This window comes from Amborella trichopoda, chromosome 8 (genome assembly GCF_054954075.1).
Source record: "Amborella trichopoda isolate Santa Cruz 75 chromosome 8, AtrichopodaSantaCruz75HAP2 v2.0, whole genome shotgun sequence".
In the NCBI taxonomy this organism is placed as follows: Eukaryota; Viridiplantae; Streptophyta; class Magnoliopsida; order Amborellales; family Amborellaceae; genus Amborella; species Amborella trichopoda.
This window is the reverse complement of record NC_142343.1, coordinates 14,434,570-14,458,633: the sequence shown is the minus strand read 5'-3', so window position 1 is coordinate 14,458,633 and position 24,064 is coordinate 14,434,570.

The following is a 24,064-nucleotide window of genomic DNA, read 5'->3' as shown; positions in this document are numbered from 1 at the left end:
CTCAAGGAACTGAACTATGGGACGTACGTAAGCAAGACAAACCTCAAAAGAGCCTTCTTCCATTCAGGTGAAATCTATGCAAAAGTGCTAAAAAAGCATCAAAAGTGATCATAAAGTGTTAAAACCACTCCAAAAGCATAAAATATACTTCAAAATTGTTTAAAATGCTTAAAAAGGGTCCATCTTGGATCTTTTGAGATTTTAATTCACCAGCCCATGTGTGTGGTTCATCTTCTACCACATTCACTTGGAACGACAAGTTAAAAGGATCGTCAATGGGAGTGAATTCCCTTGACGTGGAAGTCTGCATCCTCCATGTGGTAGAGCAATTTTTGGTCTCTTCTCGTGGATGGTTTGCAGAAGGTCTTCTTTTCTCGATCGAGTTCACCTCTCCTCCTTGAGAGGGTTCTTCACCAGTCGAGTTATCAAGGACTCTGGCCTCATCCTCATTGGCTTGCACATAACACACTACTCTTTCGAGCATAATGTCAAATGAGTAAAGGATCACCTGCATGCTGAAGAAGGCAACATATTCAAGGGTCATGTTCTCTATTGTCATGCCTACGTTCGCATATTCAGGGAGTGGAGTTTCAACAACTCGCATAGCGACTTCTCTAACTTTGGTTATGTTTACGATGCAAAATAAGAGAGCTCTCTAGAAGAAGATCCCTCAGATCTAAATACCACAAATTGAATTAAAAAAAAAAAAAGTTCTAGAGATAGTGGGGATAATCGAATTCTTATCGAAGGCCAGATCTGCTAAGAAATGAGCAGATTTTATCTCAGATCAGTGGCAGAGCCAGCATCGATCCGAAATGCAAAATACAAAATAAAATGCAATAAAACATATTTAATCTAATAAAAATAAAAAATACAAAAAAGAAATGTAGAAAGGTGAAAGAAATACCAGATTGGGCCAGTTGCCCTGGGACTCCCGAAGCATCAAGGCCCCTCGCTCGTATTAGAACCGGCTGAGTTTATGTCGTGCGTCCTCTTTGTCTCTCTCTTCAAGTTTTGACCAAGACTTGGCTTGGTTGAATGGCTTTCCTGATCTAAGGGTGGCGTAAAACTAGGGTTTTCCTAGGTCTAGGTTTTTCCTTCTCTTGGTTCTCTCTCTAACTTCTGGCCTCCCACATCCTAGCTCTTTCTTTTTCCTCTAACCTACTCGTCCCACCCCAAAGATTTTCTCTCCCCCCCATTAGGTAGTACGATAGTTTATTTTTCTTATAGGCCTAACAGGGATGTAGAATGGAAACTATGGGATTTGCTAGGTGTAGAATAGATAATTACTAAAAGCTGGGGATTTTCTAGGTGTGGAATGGATAGCTACTAAAAGCTGGGGATTTGCTAAGTGTGGAATGGATACCTATGAAAACTATGGGATTTGCTAAGTGTGGATCATAGGATGGGACCATGAACTATGGTGGTCTATGGTTTAGGGGTCAACTAAAATAGTGTGGTCCTATGGGCTTTCTAGGGTTAGGAAAATTATGGAAATTGTCAGTTTTAAAAAATGGGATATCTACAGTTGCGCCTTTTTGGCACTCCCTGTCCTTCGAGGGACACGTGAGTGGCATAGAAGCAAACACTCTTTGGCGTTCCCTGTCTTTCAAGGGGCACGTAAATGACAAAGATAAAGCAGACATTTTAAATTTCATCCCGACATTTCGTGGTCAGAGGGCACACCAACTATCCCTCCAAGACATTGCGCTTCCCGCTCACCCACCTAGGGCATTTTCCTCTTAGGGTTTTTGGCATGAGACATTGGTGAGTTACACAAGCTTGAAACTTGATTTTGATTGTCTGGCCATGCCACTTAACTTCAGGGGTTTTTACAATTTTAAATCCTTAAAAATGACATTTTCTTTTATTTCCTTAGGGAACCTAAGGTCTTCTATAGGTTTTACCTGTTTAGGAAAAGGTTTGGCCAAGTTAATTCTGAAGAGAGAGATGAGGCGGCAATGCGGTGATCGTCATATACGGGTGTCCAAACTCCTTCATTTTAAAAGACATTTTAGAAATTTTGAAAATAGATGGAGATTTGAAATAGAACCCAGAACTTGGACAGGTTACGATTTTAATAAAGAAATTAAGGTTTTTGAAAACACATGAAATATAGTGAAAATTTTTTAAATGAGAAAGATATTTTGAAAAACAAATTTTTAGTTAGAAGTTTTAGCTCGTACAACCATAGAGCCCTCTAAGCAGTTTAACGTCATGCAGCAATGGACAACACACCCGACTTTTTATGTCACACGGGGCTAGATGAATACACTTAATCTTTTATGTCATACGGGGCAAGACATTTTCTGAATACACCCGACCTTTTAAGTCATACGGGGCTTGACGTTTCCTAAATACACCCAACCTTTAACATCATATGGGGTTAGATGTTTTCTTGTCTCGGCTCTTTTACGTCGCACGAGTTTGACATTTTCCTGTCTCGACTCTTTTACGTCACATGAGCTTGACAATTTTCTGAATTGGATTTTGGTTGGCAGTTTAGGCTCCTGCCACCAAGGAGCATTTTCTTTTCTTTTCTTTTTCTTCTTTTTTTTAAAAAAAATTGGTTAGCCATTTAGGCTCATGCCACCAAGGACAGTTTTATTTTTTAATAAATTTTTTATTTTAATTTTATTTTATTTTATTTTTTTTGGCTGGGCGACACGGGTGGTGTCACCAAAAGGAAAAAAAAAAAAAAATTCTTTTTTTTTTTTTGGTTATTGCCCCTGTCTTGGGGATTTTATATTTTTTTATGAAAAGAAAAGTTTCGAAATGAAATTTTTAAGATTTCTTTTTTTGTTTTCTCTTTTTAAAAAAAAAAAAAGGTGTGGGTCTTACAGTTTAACCACTTGTGACCCCTTTGGTGGACCTTATATGAGCGTGTCGGGTTCTTCCTTGAATCTTCAGAATGAGGTGTTCATAATCTCTTTGGATTTCCGATTTTGTTTCACCACCATTCACCTTTCGAAGTTCAGATGATCATGGTCCTTAACATTGTTCCATCAGGCTAATTCTCGTTGACTTTTCTCTTGACACCATTTTGACTCAGGAAGAAAGAAGAGAAGCTATTTATAGAGAAAGGACTTTGAAGAATAGAAGGAAGGAGAGAACTTCTTCTTTTTATCATTCCGGGATCCTTTCGAGTGTCCAGCCCGGTAACCTTTTTTCCAATGCTTGGGGATCCTTTCAGATTTCAACCCAGTGGATTTTTTTTTTTTTTCATATCTCCGGGGTCCCTTTCGGGTGTTCAGCTTGGTAGCCTTTTTTCCAACGCTTGGGATTTGTTTCAGACTTTTAGCCCAGTGGATTTTTTTATTTTTTTGAAGAAAAAAACAATGACAAAGGAAGAGGAGGAGGAAGAAGAAGAAGAGTCAAGGTGACTTGCTTTTGTTTTTTAGTTGCAGCAATTCACCCTAAGATCATGTAGGAATTCGATCATCTTTCACTCCTTCAAGTGGCAAGGAGGTTCTAATATTGGTTTTCCTTTAATTTCCCTTGACTCAGGTTGGCATCCAATATCTCTTTGACAATGGTTGCAGAATTTTCGTTGAACGTTTCCTTTGAATTGTTCTACTTGAACCTTGATTTTAGGATAAAAAAAATCCCTCTTAGTTTCCTAAGCCCTCAATCTTTTGCATAGATGGATAAGCTCATCAGGGTTTTCCCATTAATAGAGTACTTTATGTTACACATTAGGTGTTAATGCATTTTGAAGTGTATGACATGAATGCCTCATTTGGTTATTTGCAAGGGGTGAGTGATCACCCAACTCCTTTTCGATTATCTTTTTCGTTGCAAATATTGTGTTGCTTGTCAGAGGTTAACTCCATAGTAGGATCCTTCTCAATGCTCCAGCTTAGATGAGACTCTTGCACCAGAGGAGTGATTAAGTCGGTATCAGATGGCCTTATGGCATGTTGGGAGTGAACAAATGAGGGTTGAATCTCATTAATTGCCCATGTTGTGTCCTATTCATGGAGGAGATAGCCTCTATTGAGTAGTTTGATGGGGTTGCCCCTGCAGCGCTTTCTGTTCCATTGGGAACTTGTTCTTCATTTGATGAACTTTCTTGATATGGGGGTAACCCGGTTATTGAAGTTGTACTCCTACCCCAGTTAAGCTATAGAAATCTCTCCTCATGAGGAGATGACCCAATTAAGTCATCAGCTATTAATTCCTCTGTCGGCTCTTGTGAAGGTGTCAAATTTTTTGGAATAGTCACATCTGGGTTCTTTGCTTCGCCACCATTTACAAGTGGGTTCATCTCAAAAGGTGACTCAATTAAAACTTCTATGCTTGGCTCCTCATCTTATGTAGGCGGGTTGGCGAGGAAGTTTAGTGAAGGTTGTCCTTTTAGAAGATCCAATAGATCTTCTTCAGTCTCTTGGAGGTGGTGACCACAAGCAAATATGAATTGAGCCAGGATATCTTCTTCGTCCCTACTCTCAATCATGTGAATGACAATGTTCCCTTTCGGGTTGTCTTGGGCTCCCATCTTTTCAGTTGTTGTAACCACATTTTTGGGGAGAGGATTTACAAAGATACCCATCTTTTGATTAGGCACTTCAACAGGATGATATTTTGATGGGACAGTGATGTCCCCCCTATTGATAAACCCTTGAATAACCTGTTTTAAATTATAGCAATTTTGAGTGTCATGTGCATGATTATGATGCCATTTGCACCACTTGCTCTTGTCCGTGACTTAGAATGGTGGCTCGAATGGTGGTGGGAGGTACACCATGTCTCTAGACAAGAGTAATTCCAGTACTTTTTTTAACAAGTCTTTGAGAAGAGTGAAATTATCCTCTCGCCTTTAATTGTTATTTTGAGTGTTGACTCTAGGTCGACCCCTTTGATTTTGGTTTTGATAATTGCGCTGAGTAGCTGAACCTCGAGCCAGCCTATTAATGATAATTTCATTAACATGATCGGAAGCATTCCCCTTGTTGTTGTTGTTGTTGTCATTGTTTTTATTTTGGGGAGTGATTATCAGTTTATTCTCGGCCCTGGTGCTGAGAGGTGTTCCTCTGGCCCTTTCGTGACGTGCCACCCACTCAATCATGGAGTCGAAAGAGTAGGGGATAAGACCTTGGTTGAAGAAGGTCTTGTATTTAAGAGAGGAATTTTCTAGAGCCATGGAGATTTTGGTTGGATCTGTGAGTTGACTTTTGATGACTCATATTGTCGCCTAGCGGAATCGATTGATGAAGTCCTCGAATGATTCTCCTGGGTTTTACTTTGTTGCACTGAGTTCGCCCAGGGATAGAGGCATTGGTGTCGATCCATGACAGTGGGAGACAAATAGGATGAACATTTCATCTGGAGTGATGTGCGGTTGAGTACTCATCACTCTTCAATGCCAGTTCAGAGCCTCACCAGACAACGTTTGCGAAAATATGGCCTATCTCGTAAAGTCAAACGGAGAGGAGGTATGCGCTAACATGGGTATCTGGATCGCTGTTCCCATTAAACTTGTTTCGGAATTCTGGAATCACGAATCTGAAGGGAAGGTTTTCCATGCCTCCAAGGGTCTCATGAACATAGGCCTTCGTGGGTAAAACTTCTTGAATGCTCATTCTTACAAGAATATATTGCATTATTTTCATGGTTCCTTCGTACTGGGCATTCGCACTGATAGTAGGCCCACCGGTTGGTGGATTCCCAAGTTTAGACTGATGAGTCAAGGTTTGGGGTATGCATTGGCCCGTATGCACTTGAGGTTGATGAGCTGCAGTCACCGAGGCGGATTGATATACCTGTGCCTAAGGGATGTATTGTCCCATAGGTGCCAACACTGGCTGTGGAAATTGCACGGTCTGTTTGATAAAATAGACTACTGGGACCGATTGAAGAATCGGTTGACTCGGTTATCCTATATGTTGCCCTATACCACTAAACTGGTTTGACATCGACACATGTTCTGGCGCATGAATAGTATAACCTCGGTCAACTAAACTTTGGAGGGCAGCTTGAATACCTACATCACCTAAGGGTCAGTTCAAGTCGATACCCTTGTTTCGTGCAGCGTTCAGGTTGTCATAAGTTGTACTATAGTGGCTTAAGGCCGGGTCAGATTCCCTAGACCTAAGTGGGTCTTGGTTTCGAGGTCGTCGTGCCTTAGGGTTATTTTGGTTCGAGTTATGGGAATGAGCGTTTGATGCAGCATGAACTTCTTCCCTCACTCGACTTCTACTTTGAGTGCCTAAGAGCCCTTGCAAGATGACCCCAGGTCGGACCCCTTGATATTCAAAGTCTTTCGGGCGGAGCTAGTTTTTCGTGCCACACAAATCTCAGGATTAGGAGCTGATCCTTGAGACTCTGCCTCTAATTGAAGACTCGAACGTCGAAAAATGGACGAACCAGGGTTCTGGCAGTAATCCTAAGGGATTGCGACATACTGGTCCGTAGGTTTGGGAAGGTTAGGTTTGGAGTCAGCCGTAGAATAATCATTATGGTCACCTTGAGTAACCGACACAGTGACTCTCTTTGACTTGATTCTAGAATCTAAAATTAGGGTGAGATCTAGACTCGACGGCTTAAGATAGAACCTAGTCTGACTCTAAGGGGGAAACCCCTAACTAAGACCTAGGCTAGGACTAGACCGGATGAATCTCACTAGACACAATGGGTTTAGACCATGAACTAGGGTAATCCTAGTCTAGATCTAGAGGCGACTATATGCTTAGACCTATGCTAGAACCTAGACTGAGATCTAGAGTAGATGGGTACAAGTCTTGGCTCAAACCAAGAGGGGGTCTAGGTTCGGACCTGGATATGAACCTGGTTCGAACCAAAACTGAGCTGAGGTACAAGCCTGGGCTTGGACCAAGAGGGTTTTGAAGATTGGGCCAGGTGTGGACCTGAACCGGATCAAAGTTGGGTTAGGCACGAGCCTTGGCTCGGACCAAAATGGGGCCTAGGTTCGGACCTGGGTGTGAACCTAGTTCGGACCTGAGCTAGGCTAGGTACAACTGGGCTTAGACCAAGATGGTTTTGAAGATCAGACCGAGTGTGGACCCGAACTGGATCAAGGTTGAGCTAGACACGAGCCCTTGGCTCAGACTAAAAGGGAGCCTAAGTTCGGACCTAGGTGTGAAGTTGGTTCGGACCTAGGCTAGGCTGGGTACAAGCCTGAGTTTGGACCAAGAGGGTTCAGCTTAGACCAGGAGTGGATCCAGACTGAGAGCTAAGATTAAACAACTGAGATAAGCAACACAACACTCAAAAACTTTTGCCCTAAATTATGGGTAGGCTCGGTCTGAGTGGGTTCCTAACTATTGAAATGCAGCGAGGCTGAGTAGGTCCCTACGTAAGCCCTGGCTTCCTGTTATAGGATTTTTACTAGGTCCTACTATGTGTGGAGTTGCTTTAAGGCAAAGGATTATGAAGGGGCGCTCACAGTTAAAGTTACGCGAATCCCAACCGCCTCAGCTCTCAATACTAGGTTCCCCTCACTCAGTTATGGCAGATTTTGGGGGGTTTTGAAAATATTTGTTAGTTTCCTGGGTATTCCAGTCTGGTGTGTGCAAGAGTGTGTAAAGAAGCACGCAGGCAAAAATAAAGTAGCAAGCAAGCAGGCACACAATGCAAGAAAAATGTGAGTACTTAGCACAAATTGTGCTAAGTGAGGTGTGCTTCGAGTTGGGTTTTTTACTAACTAAAAGCACAATTCAGATGTGGGGGTAAGCAACCCCTAAGAAGGTATACAGTAGATGAAAGTGGAACCAGGCACAACTTGTGCCTAGTTGAGCGCGCCGCTAGCTGAGCTTGACTCGATCAAAACACAATTAGAGAGAGAGTACAGGTAACCCCGGATTTTTTTTTTTTTCTTCTTCTTTCCTGATGAATAGAGAGAAATAGCAAATGTTGAATCACAAGCAAATAAATAAAAAGAGATTTTCTTTTTACAAAGTTTTTTTTTTTAAAGAGAGAGGGGCCTGAAAGGTGATTTTTTTTTAAGTGGAGATCCCTTTTTTTTTTAAGAAATGAAGTGCCTTTAAAAACAAAAACTTTTGTAGCAAAAGTGATTTTTTTTTTTGAAACCAAATAAGCATTAAAAGTTGTTTTTTCTGTCTTGCAAAGAAAATTTTTCTTTTCCAAAAATGAGAAATGGCTCAAAAAAAAAAAAATTTGAAAGAAAGATTGCCTTTAAAAGATTTTTCTTTTTACACACAGATGCCTAATTTTCATAAATGAGAAATGCCTCAAATTAATTTTTTTTTTTTTTTTTTTTAAAGCGAGATTGCCTTTACTTTTTTTTTTTTTTTAAGACAAAGATGCCTAAAAAACTTTGATAATATTCGCTTTTTTTTTTTTGTTTTTTAAGGAAAGTAATTTTTTTATTTTGAAACAAAGCTAAAGATACTTTGTTTTTTTCGATAATAAAGATGGCCTCAAACACCCACTCCTTTTATTTTTTATTTTTTTATTTTTTTTTGAGATAGAATGACCTAAAAAAAAAAAAAAAAACAATTTTTCACAAAAATGATCTTTTTTTTGTTTTTTAAAACAAAGAGACCTTAAGAATTTTTTTTTTTATTGCAAAGGAAATTTTCTTTTTCTTTTTTTAAAAAAAATAAGAAAGGCCTTAACTTTTTTTTTTTTTTTTAAAAAAAGAAATTTTTTTTTTTTGATAGGATAGATAGAAATAGAAAGGAAGGCTTCTTTTTTTGAAACAACAAGGCCTTAATAAGTTCTTTTTTTTTTTTTTTTTTTTTTGAAACAAAGAGGCTTCTAAAAAGTCTTCTTTTTTTTTTAAGGCAAAAAGGCTTTTTTTTTTTTTTTTTTTGAAATGAAGATGCCTAAAAAGGCGCTGATTTTTTTTTTTTTTCTTTTGACTAGATAATTTTTAACAAGTGACGGGAAATTTGAATGCCAGCAAAGCTAATCTAATCAAATCGCACGAAATAGAAAGCAATATCTTCTATTGTATGGCACGACTTTATCTAACCAATCATATGCATCAAAGAGCACCAACTTCTTTTAGAAAGGGAAGAAGAGGATGGAGGAGTCCAAAGAAAATAGATGATGCAAAGCTATTAAAAAGATTTTTTTAAAACTATATATTTAAAAAGAAAATCAACGAGATAGAATGGTGGTTGCTCTCTCATGTTTTAAGGGAAAAGAAATCACGACCATGGAGAGAAAAAGCCCTTTTTAAAAAAAAAAAAGGGAACAAAATGTTCTAAGTTGATAAAGGTTAACAAAAATGAAAGATAAGGCTACGTTATTCAAAATGACAGCTCTACTGTTTTGAAAATTTAAAACTTGAGTGTAGGAGGCAAGTGGAATTACCTAAAAACACATTGGACTACCATATAAGGCTACGCTATTCCAAAAACCTTATCTCTTCTTTGCAAAAGATTTATCCTTTTTTTTTTATTACAAATTGTTTTTTTCGTTTTTTCTTTTTTTAAGGGAGCCAACAGAATTTTGAATGAGTTAAAAAAAAACGTGGCACTAAATTATGGATAAAGGAATCTAAATCCAGAGGCCTTTTTTTACTCTCTCTAAACCAACAAACCGGTTTTAAATCGCTTAAACATCAACACAGTGCAAAATCTTGGGAGTGTGATTTATTTATTATTATCTCATTTAAATCGGAGAGAAAAAGGAACCAACAAACTGATAATGCAAGGGTGCCTGCCATAAGTAAGGAAATATATGGTATGCAAATAAATCACAAACAACACAAGAACTACAAGTCTCCTCAGCTTTATTGCAATACAATAGATGAAAAAGACGTGAGTAACGAAAGATTAGAATGACATCCCAAGGAAAAATACTCAAAAGAAAGCACCGCTTTGGATAAGGAAGAAACTTTTTAATAAAAAAATAAAAATAAAATTTAAGACTAAAAACCCTGGATTTTTTTTAAGAGGGGCCAGTGTCACTTTTTTTTTTTTTTTTGGGCAAATACAAAGATATTTAAACAATGGCAACAAGAGTCATAAAGTAAAAGAAATTTTTTTTTTTTTAATCAAAACATGGCCCTTGAAAGGAGAATTTTTTTTCTTTTCATGCACTGATCTAGGTTGAAATGCCCCACGGTGGACGCCAAACTGTTTACGATGCAAAATCGGAGAGATCTCCAGAAGAAGATCTCTCAGATCTGAATACCACAAACTAATTTAAAAAAAAAAAAAAGTGCTAGAGATAGTGGGGACAATCGAATTCTGATCTGAGGCCAGATCTGCTCAGAAATGAGCAAATTGCTCTCAGATCAGTGGTAGAGCCAGCATCGATCCAAAATATGAAATAGGAAATAAAATGCAATAAAACAGATTTAATCTAATAAAAATAAAAAATACATAAACGAAATGCAAAAAGGTGAAAGAAATACCAGACCGGGCCAGTTGGCCTGGGACTCCCGAGGCTTCGAGGCCTTGCCCATATCAGGACTGGCTGAGTTTATGTCGTGCGTCCACTTTGTCTCTCTCTTCAAGTTTTGACCAAGCTTTGGTTTGGTTGAATGGCTTTCTTGATAAAACTAGGGTTTTCCTAGGTCTAGGTTTTTCTTTTCTGAGCTCTCTCTCTAACTTCTAGCCTCCCACATCCCAGCTCTTTCTTTCTCCTCTAACCTACTCATTTAACCCCAAAGATTTTCTCTCCCCACCCACAAGTGGTACGATAGTTTATTTTTCTTATAGGCCTAATGGGGATGTAGAATAGAAACTATGGGATTTGCTAGGTGTAGAATAGATAATTACTAAAACTGGGGATTTGCTAGGTGTGGAATGGATAACTACTAAAAGCTGGAGATTTGCTAAGTGTAGAATGGATACCTACTAAAACTATGGGATTTGCTAAGTGTGGATCATAGGATGGGACCATGGATTATGGTGGTCTATAGTTTAGGGGTCTACTAAACTAGTGTGGTCCTATGGGTTTTCTAAGGTTAGGAAAATCATGGAATTTGCTAGTTTTAAAAAATAGGGTGTCTACAGGTTATAAAGTCCAAAGGAGACTCACCCGACTTTTGTTTGGTGAAGGTTAACTTACCAAGGGTGATGGGTCTTGGCCCTGTCCCATAATAGCAGGAGGAAAATTGCCTAAGCATTTCGTCAGGAGTTGCTTAAGGGTTATCCTTCATGATTTTCCAGTGCCACATCAGGGGCTCTTCTGATAAGCTAGGTGAGAACATGACCTTAAGTTGGTTAGGTAGGTCTCACAATGTATGGACAATTAATATACAGACGTTGATGTGTGCCTCAGGATCCTCTTTCCAAGAATATTTGTTTATAAATCGTTGCATCATAAACCCTACTGGTAGATCTTCTAGGTGTTGTAAAGTCTCTGGTATGTAGGCTTTAGGTGTTGAGAAATTCTAGATTCACATTCTCTCTAAAGATTCTTGGAGGCGTTTCATGCTTGTGAATTGGGTCGTTGGTATAACGGTGACCTAGCTAGGTTGTATGGTCGGTGGGACCTGTGTTTGCGATGTATTGCTTGCATAGATTGGTTGTTGGGCCCATGCAACGAGTTGCCCCAAGGATTGAGCCTGGGGAGTGTAGTGTGGTCGAACTTGATTTTTTCTCGCACAGACGACAGGATAAAATCCTCTCTCAAACAACCGCAAAGGGTCTATGCACACTGCACGTTTGTTGGTGTGCATACATGTGCTCTCCTTTGTGCGGATAGGAACCAACAATGAGAAAGATTTAATAACAGGGGTGTCACCTACCTCGTCTTTTGGGGGTTCGGGGACATGCCCAGGTGGTTCACCCTCTTAGAACAATTACGAGACCCTCCGGTTGTCAGCCAATGCAATTTGGATACGAACTCTGCTCAAGATTTAACATGTCACCTTGTTCTCTTATGAGTTCACTTATGCTGGAAACTGCAATGTGAATTCAATGATATTCCTCTATAACGGCTCACTCAAATGGGGGCTGGCTGGCAAAAAAAAGAATGAGGGGAGAAATAGTGAGAAGAATCCCCCTATCCGCACAAACACTATGCGCTCAGGTAATCAGAGCAATTAAAGAGTTAGTCTCGACTGACGACTCAAGAAGACTCCACTCAAGTGAGTGAAGGAGAGAGCATATATACTCATGACTCAACTCGACTATACGAAGAGGAAGTTAGAGTGATGATTTGCTCAAAGCATTAAAGGAAAGATTGCAATACCATGGGTTCCGTTGCTCCAAGACCCACCACGCAATGAGAATGAGAGATAGAAGGGGGAAGAGACGGGACCACACATTTGTTGCATCTTTAGGTTATTGCATGAGGCAAGCAACGAGTAGAGAGAGAGAGAGGAAGAGAGAGAGAGAGGAAGGAGGAGAGAGAGTGGGCTTGAGATGTGGCCTAGCTTAAGACAGGGAGAGAGAGAACCAGACCGTGTGATCAGGTTGAGATAGGGGTAGTTTCTCTCTCTTAAAATTATCTCTCTCCTCACCGTTGGATCCAAGGGTTAAAAGCAAAAGATAAGTGGACGCAAGCTTAATGCCTCGATTTTGTTAATGAATTGTCCAACCTTTTTACAATTGACCTAAGCTTGCTTATATAGAGGACCCACCAAACAGGGGTGGATGCTCAAAACTAAGCCCAATATAATTAAAAGGAATTACAATAAAATCCCAAATTTAAGAAAAAAGACCAAAATTCCCTAAAAAAACCTTTTTTCTAATGACAAAACCATCCCTTTCTGAAGCCCTTTGGATGTTTGTGGAAGTAGTTCAGACAATCCATCTTTGTAGTCTCGATACATGTTTGATTTTGAAGAGTTTGATGTCTTTTAATCATCTTGAGATGAACTTTTCTCGAGGGGTAAAAATCCAGCTAAGTTATGAAGTTTGGCCATCAATGCAATGCGATCCATGGTGTTCCAAGTCTTTATGTTGAAAATGAATTAAAGAGGAGACCCTCACAATTGCTTTACACCAAATTTTGTCTGATTTTGTTCTTGCTTGTGCTACTTTTGAATTCGGGAGGTCATCGAGAAAAGGGATTCCGGTGATCGGGAAATCTTTCCTTCTTCAATCTTGAAATTTGCACTATCCAACCTTAGATTGTGTGCAAAAGTTCTACCAGATTGTAGCCCTTCATGATACGGTCGCATCGGACCCGACTTTGCGATGATCTGATGTACGGATCTCAAGTTATCGATTCACAAAGTTCGAGATGCCTTTCTTTCAAAACTCTGATTTTTATAGCCTCGGGCTCATCTTCTCTCTAAAAAAGCTTTGGTTATGGGTCATGTCATGATGCATGCCATATGTCAAAATGACCGGGTTGTCGAGACTAGCTTGTATCAAAATTTGAGCGGGTTCCAATTCCAAACGAACAACCTGTGGGTGCTCGAAGAACATCCTGATATGTGAAAACACAGCCTCCATGATTGGAAACTGGTTTGGTGAAGCCGCACCGCAATGGTGTCAAACCTACTGGTTTGGGCCCAGAATGTTTCTGGGAGGTTCGATTGTGCCCAAATTTGGTCCCTGAGTGTTTGTTGAAGTTCTGGATACAATGGCAGTGGTCTGGTATTATTTTTAAGCCCTTAGCATAGGGATATAGCTGTTAGATCTGTTTCCAACATGATAGGAACTGGTCTTTGAGAACTGAATTTCATCCTGATCGGGTCAAAACTTATCTGAATAGTGTGAGTATCATTCGGATATCCTAAACTACCCTTTTCATGCCTTTTAAGGCCATTCTAGTACATTTTCCAATTGCCCAGTTTTAGACTTATTTTGCAGTGTTCCCTTAGTCTAGCTGTCTTGGGTACCACCAAAACCAGGTTGTTACTGGCTCTCTTCTTATTTGTACCACGGATGTAAGTACATCAAAAATGACATATAACAACTTGCTTTGATGAATGCTGCGCTCTAAGAGAAGCGAGAAGTTCAACATTCGGAATAAGATTTTGTTGTCGAAGTTCATCTTTCGAATCCTCACTAAGATGTGTTTTATTGTCTCTCAAAATAAATGTTTTTCTTCTCGACCTCCGGTGTTAGCACAATCCTTGAGGGGGAGATCATTCTAAGCTTCCCTTCAACCGAAGTGGACTCTAGCGATTGGGAGCCTTACGTGAGGGCTTCCTTCCCAATGCTACTGGAATCCTTTTTTTTTGGGAGAGTGCACTGATAGGGTGCCACGTAAAGGGCTTACCATTCCAGATCAACAATGCCTCCTGATGGCCCAACTAGTGGGTTCCCTTGGCGCGCTTTACCCCAATCTAGTTGGTGGTGTTTTTTGGTTATGGGGTCTGACTAATGGGTGCCTATGGTGGGCATTTGGTCCAAATTTAGTTGGTGGTGAATTTTGGCTCTGGGGCTGACTAGTGGGTGCCCTTAGTGGGCGTTTGGTCCCAATCTAGTTGGTAACAGCTTAGGGTCCTTTTGGTGGAGTCGATTTTAGAGTTGTAGGAACTTGATTCTGGCTCTAGGGCCGACTAGTGGATGGCCTTGGTCGGCTTTTGGTCCCAATCTAGCTGGTGGCGAATTTTCGCTCTGGGGCCAACTAGTGGGTGCCCTTGGTGGGCGTTTGGTCCCAATCTAATTGGTAATAGCTGAGGGTCCTTTTGGCAGAGTCGATCTCAGTACTGTAGGAACTTGATTTTGTCTCTGGGGTCGACTAGTTGGTGCCCTTGGTGGGCGTTTGGTCCCAATCTAGTTGGCAACAACTGAGGGTCCTTTTGGCGGAGTCAATCATAGTGTTGTAGGAACGTGATTCTGGCTCGGGGGCCGACTAGTGGGTTCCCTTGGTGGGAGTTTTTTGTCCCAATCTAGTTGGTGGTGAATTTTGGCTGTGGGGCTGACTAGTGGGTGCCCTTAGTGGTCGTTTGGTCCCAATCTAGTTGATGGTGAAGGGCTAGTCTGGATTTTACTCAACGCCTTGTGATTTTCTTAATTTAACTAGCTGAGGTTGTCTTTTTTACCAAGAGCTACATCAACCTGTTTATTTAATCCATGTGCTCTTACTGGTTTTCGCCTGAACTAGGTAGGAGTGGTGCCACAAGAATGGTTTTTGCCAACTCCTTTTTGTTGAGCCGCTGTTACTCGTGACTTCGAGGTCATGTTCGCTTTTTTATTTCTATTTTTTATTCATGGTCCCTTGCAGGTTTTCGTCATGCTCAGTTTTCTTGTTTTCATGATACTTTTACTCATGGCTTCATGGCCATGCCCGCCTGTTATTTTTACTCATGGTGCCCTTGTGAGTTTCACCATGCTCATTTTTTTTTTTTTTGGCAGTTTTTACCCATAGCTTTGTGGATATGTCCTCCTGAAGCTTCTACTTTTACTCATGATTATTCTCATCATGCTCGGCTTCTTCTTTCTTTTTGAAGGGACTCCTCTTGAAGGATAAACGTGTTAGAGGTGAGCTGTGGATACCGTGAGTGAGCTATCAGAGGATAGAGGTGTGACATAGCCGTATGTTTGTGTGGGGAGGCACACCAAGGTTGCGATATGCACATAGGCACGCGGAGCGCAAGGCTTCTCTCTTCTTTCGAGTAGGCGACAATGAGGCAAGCTGTTTTGGTGACGGACCCGTGTGTATGGGAAACGTCTCTAGGAAAGCGGAACTTCTCTGTGACAGGTCTGCAGACAAGGGAGATGTTATCAGGAAGGCGAAAGGTCTCTGCGATAAGCCCACAGATGGGGAAAACGTGGCCAGGGAGGCGAAATGTCTCTGTGATAGGCCAGTGGATAAGAGAGATATTGCCATGAAGGCGAAAGATCTCTACGATAGGCTTGCGGATAGAGGAAACGTCGCAGGGAGACGAAACGTCTCGGATAGGCCAGTGGATAGACATGTCATCATCTCGGGATGAGAGATGTTTCTACGACAAGCCTGCTGTCTGGAGCGGCTTAATAAAAGCAGCAGTAGGTACGGAGTTAGACTGAACCTCGGGCAGATGAAGCGTCGTCAGGATGGCAAAACGATGGGAGATTTGACTCGTGGTTAAACGAGGTGTCTCGAGGAAGGTGAAGTGACGGGAGATTGAATTGTGGTCAGATAGAGCATCACCAAGGAAGCAACACATTTCGTGGCCAGTCCGTGGATGAAGTGGCCTATAAAAACGGGGTTCAAAGGGAGAGTGGGGAATTTTCTACCTTAGAATGCCCTATTTCTTTGGCATTCCTTCTTTTGTAGAGAGAGAAAGAGAGTTTTCCCCCTTGGAGCATTTCCTCTATGTCGTCATAGCCTTAGCTAGCACCGACGTTAGAGTGTTGAAAGGTTCTCATGATGATCCTGTGATTAACGGGGAGCATGTGCCTTCAGATCCTCAATGCTTGATTGAGATTCTGAAAGCAAAGTCCAAGGTTGTGCACAAGATTTTGAAGGGACATTAAGCCTGAACCCAATCTTGTCCATCAGAAAATGATGACTGGTCATGGTGATTGTTGTTGGCCTATAATCCCTTTCATGGTGGTTGCCAAATGAATGATTTGGTCAACTTTAATGTTTAGCGCCTGAGCGGAATACTAACATGTCGACCAGATGATCCTCTGCTCGGATCTATGCTCGTTGCTGCTCCCTTAACCACCATCTGGTTCTTTGCCTTCACTTGATGGTGAGAAGAAGAAAGGGGCCTTTTCATTCTTTTCAAGCTCCCTTTGAAGAGAATGGTACTGCCCCTTTGAAGAGTTCGTCACTTTAGAAGGCGGTCGCACTTGTGGAGGCTGTATCTCTATATGGGAGACTTATTTCAAACAGATCTCTCTTTTTGTCGCTACCGATAATTATGACCACGGTTTTGTTATCCTTTTTTGTTCATGAAATTAATCCCCTTTTAGTTCGAATCTTCTTTCTTTCACTGTTGATAGCAATGGCCGGTACCAGCTCTACCCCTCCTCAAGGTATGGTTCTTTCTATTCGATTTGGTCTTGCTTTTCTTTTTGCTGTGTTTTCTCCTTCACCATTGCAGATGTCATATTCCCTTATTTTTTCTGTTATGTGTCAAGTATTTGGGGGAATTCCTTTTTGCTTCTTTTGGAGCCATTCTCACTGTCTGTCGAGCTCTGCGAGCATGAGTCACTTCTTTTGTGGCCGTGCGTATCGCATTGATAGTACTCGGGCGCAGTCATGCCTGTATTCGCGTGTTGTGGGCTTTTTCAGCCATGTCTTGGGCTTGGTTCGACGATATTGGTCGTGAGCAAGTCTTGTCTTTGGCAAGCCCTAACATGTATGCATTGAGTGAGGCTTAGTCTTTGTGTGCGCTCCACTCTGTCGCACGGGTTGCCCCTAGGTATTCCTGCTTTTTTGCTTGGACGCGCGATTGCTCTTGTATATGCCTTGATGGGGCATTGCTTTGAACTTGTGTTTTAGAGTCGCACACGTGCGCACGGTGGATGCATTGACTGCACGTGCATGCTTATGTTTGTGTGTATGCCCCGATGGGGCATCACTTGAACATGTGTTTTAGAGTTATGCACATGCGCACAATGAGGGCACTGTTTGTGTGTGCCCGCATCTTGAGCTTTGCTTGACCTCCTGTGCCTCTATGCCCGCGCCGGGGTACAAGTTGCAAACCCACTTGTTGCCCACTTTTCTTTTGTTCTTTGCAGTGAAAATCATTGATGTAAACCAGCTGCCTCATGAAGGGGAACTGGGAACCAATTCATATACAGTGCTTCTTTTGTTAGAGGGACCTCACTTGGTGTCATTCAGCCCTCTCAAGAGATAGAGTGGCCTTCCAGCATCACCTATGTAGGAGAAGATGCTCAGCTCTGTAGGTACGAGAGTGCTAGGGAGGAACCTCTTATTCAAAGGGATGGCATGGCCCTTTACCATGCTCTCCATAGGGATTTTGATTCTAGCGAGGACTTGCCTACGTAGGGAAGAGAATGCTAGAGAGGATGGACTTTCGTTGGGTTGCTGGTACACTTTGTTTTGAGGGAGAGCACCAATACATGCTTGGGTATAGCACTTGGACACTCGATGTCCTAAACTCTCACGCCGAAATTCTGAAGGAATGTGGGCTAGCCGCGACGTGCCAATGCTCAGCTGGTTATTATGACCGCTGCTCCAATATCATCAAAGCATTATTGGAGACATGGTGTTATAAGACCAATAGCTGGCATTTTGATGGAGGCAAGGCAGGAATTACTCTCTTGGACCTGTACTTCATAGGTGGCTTGGCCATGGTTGGGGAGATGTACGAAGAGTTCGTACCTAACAACAAGGCTATTTTTGGGAACCAACCCATTAATGGCATGCCGGCTCCTCCTGGTCTCCACGAGTTGTTTGAGATTTACCATCTTTAGCACTCAAAGACCAAACTCAAGTCTAGAGGGGTGCATTTTGAGGCATGAAGGGACTATTTTCACAGGGATCCTCAAGATGGCGAGGATGCTAGTTCGAGCGCCCTGTGGGTAGATGAGGCATTAAAAGCGGAGGCAATCAAGGCCTCAAAGAGACCAGTTACTTCCCCGAGAAGAGGGGAGAAGGACTATGTGTACCTGGCTGCCTACTTGGTCCTTTTCTTGCATAAATTTGCCTTGCCGAGGGCAAGGTGCTACATCATCCGGCCGGGTTACTTCTATGTGGCCTACATAATGTCTCAAGGGAAGGATTTTGCACTGGCTCAATTTGTTATGTGCAGCATCTATCATGGACTGGGGGCTATTGCACATGGCAAATCTCCCTCAAAGGTCAATAAAAGTGAGGTCCTAATGGGTGAAGGCTTTACCGAGCATTTCACTACGAGTTTCCCAATCCACTATGTCTTTGGGTGGCTCTCGGCATACTTCCCTAAGAGGAACACCGTCCTACATACAGCTGGGACGTATGAGATAAACGAGAGTCTTGTGAGGGCCGCCTTCCCTCACAAACTGAAATTTATCGAAATGAAGGCTATATTTAGGGGGTCGGGAGAGGCTCATAGGCTTTTGATTGATATCTCCTTTTTTTGCCAGTGGGAGCCCCTTTTCGATAGGTGGCCTCACTGATAGTGTATAAATGTTTTTTATGAGGTCTTCGACACGCTGACTATAGAGACAAAGGAGACCATGTACGTTGTGAGCGTGAGGAGTTGCATCCTTCCATTCAAGAGTGTGGGAGATAGAAAGCTAGAGGGTTATTTCCCTCATCATTTCGTGCCTCAGCATAGCCTGGGCCACGGATGATGTTTTACCATACACTTCGAGAAGCAGTATGAGAAAAAGGGAGTGATGCACGATCATGAGGCCCCTGGAGTAAGTCGTGAGGCCTGGACCGACCTTGACATGAGAATGCGTGGGAGACTGGTCTTCATCTCACGGGGTTGAGCAAGTTTGTGATCCCTCATTATGGTCATGTGGGTCATGCAACAGAGAGTTACTTGTAGTGGTGGGACATCGCCAACCGCTCGTATTGGCGCTCCAACCATCCATGGAAGGCTATCAAAAGTGACAAATGCAATGGTAGGGCTGGGAAGTGTTTTGCTCCTCCTTCTTTCTCTAAAGTTTTTGACTTAAACCACTATCTTGTCAATTGGATAGAGCTTGTCGTGCCTCATTTGTTGAAGAAAGATGATGTTGGCATGGAATATCTATCTCTTGAGGGCAAGAAAAAATCTTTGTTGGATGATCTCCATTACATCTTAGGGTGGACCAAGGGAGGTGCGATCTTAGGTCATGAAGGAAGGCCTGTCTAGGACCTGAACATCTTCAAAATAAGTGGGCCACATTCTTCCCCATCGACCAAGTTTCGATGCGGCAACAAGCTTCAATCATAAAAGATTTGAGGAGTTAGCCTCCGAAGGGGGAAAGAAAGAGAAAGGGGATACGGAGTCCCGATCGCATCTGTGCTGCTCCAACAAGAGGTGCTCGTGAGAGTAGGAGAGGTCTATCAACCCCGGGGCGTGTTTCCATCACCTCCACCTGGTTAGGTGCCTCGATCTTGCCCTCTAGATCCCTAGAGGATAGGGCAGCACGCGTCTCAGGTTTCAAGAGAGACCCAGGACATTTATGAGATCGCTCTCTCTGAAACCTTGTTCGAAAACGGGGCTAGGTGTTACCAACCGGTGAGAGAGGAATTTAAAGGTGGGTTCGGGACTTACTCAGGTTGAATCACGTCGGCGCCCTCGTAGATCACGAAGAAAGTCCCCCAAGTAATGAAACTGGTTCGAAAAAACCTCCCTTAGCTCGTATTCTTCTTATTTTCTGCTTTCATGCAATCACACACATCTATGACAAAGGCGATGGAACAGGTGGGTCAGACCTCACCCTTTTCCTCTCTGATGATCATACGCAAGCATGCGTATTCAAAAAGAAGAAAGAAAGACGGGGGCGAGAGAAGAATTTGAGCAAGGGAGAAGATCAGAGCAGTGACTAGACTCGTGGATAATTGGCGTAACGTGGTAGCGAAACGGGCTCAGTAACTGAGAACGGCTCATGGGATTGCAACTAGACTCTATTGCCAATTTTGACTAGCTAAGCAAGATGGTCAGTCTGTCGTGCTAGTAAAGCGGCCCAAGCAAACCTGGGGCAGCAACATTACGGCTAGATGACAGGACTGCCATGAGATGTTAACCTCAATCCCACTTGATCGAATGAAAGAGTAGCAAAGAATTGTTTAAAGAGAAGATGGGAATGGGTGGAACAAGAGAGAAGAAGGAAGAGTGGAGGGAGAAGAAGGAAGACGAGATGCCATCGGCGCTAGACATTGCTAACTGTTTCAAGAGATGAGAGAGAGAAGAAGCAGTCGGAGCTAGGCTTCACCGATTGTGTCAGATGAGAAAAGAGGAAGACAACTAACTAGCACTAAGTCTGGCCAACTGACAGAAGAAGAGAGGAAAAACCAGCCAGTGTTAGGTCTCACCGACTGACAGAAGAGGAGAGAGAAGACCAACTGGGGTCAAGTCTCACCAATTGATAGAAGAAGAGAGAGAAGACCAACCTATTTTAGGCCTCACTGACTGGTAGAAGAATAGAGAGAAGACCAACCAGCGCTAGGTCTCGCCGACTGGTAGAAGAAGAGAGAGAAGACCAATTGGCACAAGGTCTCACCGACAGGTAGAAGAAGAGAGAGACTACCTATTGACGCTAGGTCTCGTCGACTGGTAGCAAAAGAGAGAGAAAACCAACCGATGCTAAGTCTCGTCGATTGTTAAAAGGAGAGAGAAGACTAATCGATGCTAGGTCTCGTCGACTGGTAGAAGAAGAGAGAAGACCAACTGGCGCTAGGTCTCGCCGACTAGTAGAAGAAGAGAGAGAAGACCAACCGGCGCTAGGTCTCATTGAATGGAAGAAGAAGAGAGAGAAGACCAACTGACGTTAGGTCTTACTGACTGGTATAAGAAGAGAGAGAAGACCAACCGACGCTAGGCCTTACCGATCGATAGAAGAAGAGAGAGAAGACCAACCGGTGCTAGGTCTCGTCGACAAGTAGAAGAAGAGAGAGAAGACCAATCGACACTAGGTCTCGTCGACTGGTAGAAGAAGAGAGATGAGAAAAGAATATGAGAGAGAAAGAGAAAGAGAGAGAAGAGAGAGAAAGAGAGCAAAGAGAGGAGAGAGTGAAGCGAAAAAAGAAAGAGGAGAGAGAAGAGAGAAAGAGAGAGAAAGTTACTTGCTTGAAGGGTATCGGTCCTTTTCATCTCTCTCCTCTCTCTCTCTCCAAGAAGTAATCACAAGTTCAAGCAAGGAATCAAAATTTTATTGAATCTTATCAGAATCAACTGAAGGCTGAGGGGTCCCTTTACAATGAGGCAGTGCCCGTTTATATAGAATTGTGTCCAAACATGGGTGGATTGATCAAAATTAGACCTAATTACTGAAAATTAAGATTAAATTGAATTAAAAGAAATTCTAAAAATGGGTGCAAAAGGACTGCTTTGCCCCAGCCTAACAATGTGTGGAAATCCAGAATAGTCCCTATTATTGCCCGAGATCTTACGTGATCTTCTATGGCTGACCCGTAGATGTTCTGATGCCCGTTTAATCGAAAGATTATTATTTTCTTGTAGGGATCGGCATGGCGATTATTTTGATACCAACTTCGACCCATGAATCATGTTTTTGAGCCATGATCACGAGACTTGAAATTTGTTTGAGTCTCGAAAACTTCGGATCGATAGTACGGTTGTCCCTTAATGTTTTTCTATAATTTCTTTATCGTAGTACACTGAGCATGCCATCATGATCACGTGGCAACAAACGGAAAGCGATTTGGAGCCCGAACGAAGATTTCACAATTTTTGAGTTTTGGTCGGAATATGGAATCCGAGAGCCAAAATTTTATTTACATCGTTGGCTTCGTACATGAAATCTAACCGTCCATCATGTCTGGGGTTCGAATAAATGGTAACCTTGGACCTTACGCACACAATGTAATTAGTTTGACGTTGATTAGTTCTGTGAGCATTGTGATTTGGTCCATCGAGTAAGGCACGTCACTGCTGAATTTCTGCAACTTCTTCATGGATCGACAACTTCTCTTTAGCTTTTCTCTCTGCTCAGACATCATCTCGGAGTGTGCCATATATCGAATTGTTTATCTTGATGAGATGAATATGTTCACCAAATTTGGGAGTGATCCGACTTGGAATGAGTGAGTTAAGGGCCCTGAAAGTGACTGCTCGTGACTGTAAAAACAGCCACCTTTAATAGTGAGGCCACAGGGGAATAGTGTGCTACCCCTCATGTTTCAGTGTTTTGCTCATATCTTTGTTCTGGAACATCCGATTAAGCCAAAACTTGGCCCATAGGTTTTTTCGTCCTTGTCGAATTTAATGAAATTGGTCCCATAGTGAAATCGTTGTAGGGTCTGTTTCAGGGTGCTAGAGGCCGATTTTGCTGAAATTGTTTCTTTGTGTTCACTGCCTTAAACATGTCTGATCGTGATGACACTTGGCAGGTGGTCTTTTGAAGTGCCGATAAATATCTAGACCAATTCTGGGGCCATTTTAAGACTATCAAGAATTTTCACTGCTTTGTTGGCTTTATTGACTTGCTTCCTACCAGGGACCAAGGTGATGAAAAAACGTTCAAACAGCTTGCCCCTCCGAATGTTGTGCTTCAAGGGAAGCGAGAAAGACAATCATTTGGATTGTTTCCTTTGGATTTTAATTTTTTCTACTTAGCCATAAGACCACGTGAACGCCGAGGAGATTAACGTAATCGTGTAACTAGGCTGCTCAGACGTAGGGATACATTGTTCGTGGGTCCGTCAGTGGAGATTTTAGGGGGGAAGAGACTTTTTTAAGGGATCTTGTCGAAGTCCTCACCCTCATGTGGACTGTTTGTGATTCTGAATCTGAGGCTTTTGTACATACCTCATTAGTCAAAATCAGGCCCATCTAGCAATTGTGTGCCATGTCGAAGGGCATTGTTCCTATTTGGTCTGGGTTTTCTTGCATCCTCTGGTGTTGAGCCACGTTTTGAAGATGAATGGTGTGTTGAAGGGCCTTGCGTCGACGCCATTATCTTTACTAATTAATCGTTCTTTGGCGAGTAGGGTACCTCAATTTGCCGAGGTGACCAGCTCTGGGTACAAACACCCCTACCCACTGTTGTGCAGCTAGGACAATCACCCCGATTGTCGGTCTAAAGTCTGACTAACCAGTTATTCCTTGGCGAGTAGCGTACCTCAGGTTGTCGAGGTGACTAGTTCGGGGTATAACCCTCCCTACCCACTGCTGTGCAGCTAGGACATTCACCCCGATTGCTGGTCCAAGGTCATAGCAGACTTAACTTCCTTGGGGCGTCTTCAACATTTTTTAAAGTATGTTGATGACCTTGTGAGAATGATGCTCTTTGTCATGAGACTTGTCTTACTTTCTCGGTGAGTCTTCTGTCTTTCAAGTCCTTTTTACAACTAGACTCAGACTGTCAGAATATTTTCCTTGAAGCTCATATTTCTAGTTTTATGCCACCAGGGATTTTCTTCCTTTGAGTGAGGGTTGAAGCTGCTTGTTGAGATGAGTGTTGCATTAGCCTGTTTATTAGTCCAAATGTCCTTTGTGGAATTTTGCTTGAACATGGGAAGCGGTGCCTTGGAGACGATTTTCACCAACTTCTTTTTATTTGGGGCTCTTTTACCCATGACCTTTCGGCCATGTCCACCCTTTTTATCCATTTTTTCTCACGATGCCCTTTCGGGTTTTCACAGAAGTTCTATGAATAAAAAG